Here is a 2,583-nt window from a genome sequence, read left to right as displayed (position 1 = left end):
GGGAAAAAAAGAAATTAAAGGAAAAATCATGATATTGCTGAAGTGCTGCTCTCACACTAAGACCAGGGGGATTGGGATAAGGCTAAAGTTAATTGCATTTCCAGATGACAAACCTCTCACCTCTGAACTGAATGGCTCTTTATAAAAGCTATCAGTAATAAACTGTAAATCTCAGCTATGATTGCAAATAAAGGTCATCCCTTTCATGCTGCCACTTTCCTGGGCCTTATTATATTCCTGTCTGAACCCTTCTTACTTCTTAAGGTGTGCTAGCTGCCCATATAAGCAATCAGCGAGGCTTTTTGATTTTATTTTGAAAGACACAAGGCGATTGGATTTACATTCTGGCACCGCACTGATCCAAAATGGAAAATCACTGAATTCTGACAAGACGACAGAATCCTGCTAGCAGAATTAATCTTCATCTTATATTAATGCAAAGAAAGGCAATCCCTTCCCTCTCCTTCCCTCCACTGCCGAAATTTATATTTTCTTCTTCACCAGTACAAACAGGCACCTCCAATTTTCTTTTAGCCCAATGTAAAGATTTCTGTGATGATACCGGGGGGGGCTGTGGTGGGTTAAAGCGACCAGGCGCCCTCTCCCCATCAGGCCCTTCGCAAAATCAGCCTCCCCGTGACAACGCACTATGACAGCGGGCACGGCCCTGGTGTCCCAGGCTCACCACGGGCAGAAGATACGAGTCCTCCAAAGCCTTTGCCCAAATACCAGTGACTGCTCTTGCCAACAACCCAGATTAACGCCGCCCCGGCCGGGTGCACCAGGCAGTGCTTGGGACTCCCCGTACGAAACGCATTGGTGGGAGCTGGACAGGGCATAGGGCAGCAAAGCCTGAACCCACCACCCCGTCCAGCCTTCCTGAAGTTGGTCCAGTGCACGGGGGCACGGACAGTAGAGCTTCTTGCGTGCTAGCAAAGGGCCCAAAAAGGACCCAGCTCGGGCCAGATGTGCAAGTTTGGCAAGAAGCCAGGACAGGCCATCAGTCCTCTCCCTCTCGCCCATACCTCACAGCAGCCGATCAGACCCGCTATGATCCAGATTAGCCAGATGTTCTTCATGTTATCTTACCAGACTCTGCAGGGGAGGTGTGGGATGCTGCGACCTGACTCTATTCAGAAAGCAAATTCTCCAGCAGAGAAAAAATTTGCATCGGCTCACTTGCTTATTATGAGTGATTTTTGTTTCTCAGCAGAGTATTTCCTATTTGTGAGTGTCAAGAGATTTGACACAAAGGATCCACCTCTCTAACCTGATGCTGTGAGAAAACAGACTGCTCATTACAGAGGCTATAACACAGGGAAACAGAACATTAGGAAAAACTTAGCAAATTTGGGGAAACTCCATTTCCATTGCTGTGCCGTCAAGGCACCACACAACAGTTTACTTTTCAGCAAGTCCTTTGCAATGGGTTGGTGCTGACACAAGTCAAAACGCAAGGGTAGGACGGGCAGAAAGGAGGGAAGGCAGCGCGTGGAACGGTGAAGAACGTCTGTTTTCACAGCACCATGAAGTACACCATGACCAGAATTAAGGGCCCAGTCTAGACACCGTGATCTTCGTCCCCCCCCACAACGGGTGTGCGGGTGCTGTTGGTGGTGCTGCACAACACGGGCTAAGCTTCCACCAAAACACACGTGGACAGCCCAGTGACCCCCAAGGGACATAGTGTAGTCCATGCCGTTCTTGCCATGCCTGTCCTTCTGACCACGAGCTAGACCAGAACCAAAACTAAAGACCATCGTCCGATGGACCATCTATGGTGGGACCAAACGCAGAGGCATTTGCCATGTCCAAGAAGGGAGCTAGGAGATGACCAGGGTCACAGCCCAGCGTAGCAGGTTTATTGGCTACGATTCCATGGGATGCCTCTGAACTGCTGTTGCCTCCGGTGTGGGGCTGAGGAACTTCTACACTTACACCGCTCACCAGGGGCCAGGCCTGCTGCGACACCTGCAAGAGTTGCAGAAGATTTGTCTACATCGGATGGGGTGAATTCTCCTTAAAGGCTGCAACTGGCACAACAGACCTGTTAATTTAAGAGGCATAATGAAACACGTAATCTGCAGATTTACGAGGTGATCTGGGACTAGGGGAATCCAGATAAACTTCACTTTACAAAACGGTTACGTTTGCAGCATACGCAAACAGGAAATTTAAGGAGAGCAGCAACCTGATAAGTCTGTTGTACCCTTTAAATGGGGGGGAAGGGGAGGGGAGGGGAGACTCAAATTGCAGAGCCATAGCAGCGACTGGTGTAAGGAACAAATAAGACTCGTCTATGGGATGGGATAATTATCTTCCGCATCTTCAGGCTCTTGGAAAACGTGACAATGGCACATCTGAATGAGGCTCCTGACAAGTCCCAGATGCAGCCAGGTTTCGTTTAGTTTAGCTTTTAATTTAAACTGCTCATTTTGAAAGCGATACGCTGATAGCTCTAGTTAGAGGCAGGAAGCAAGCGCTTCCGTACCATGCTTGAACAACACCCCTCACTCACAAATCACACCAGCCCCGATACAGCATCCCGCCAGCCCCGCGCGGTCCTGCCGAGGGACCACACTC

This window comes from Egretta garzetta, unplaced genomic scaffold (genome assembly GCF_000687185.1).
Source record: "Egretta garzetta isolate BGI_Z169 unplaced genomic scaffold, ASM68718v1 scaffold67, whole genome shotgun sequence".
NCBI lineage: Eukaryota > Metazoa > Chordata > Aves > Pelecaniformes > Ardeidae > Egretta > Egretta garzetta.
Note: the sequence above shows the minus strand (reverse complement) of the source record.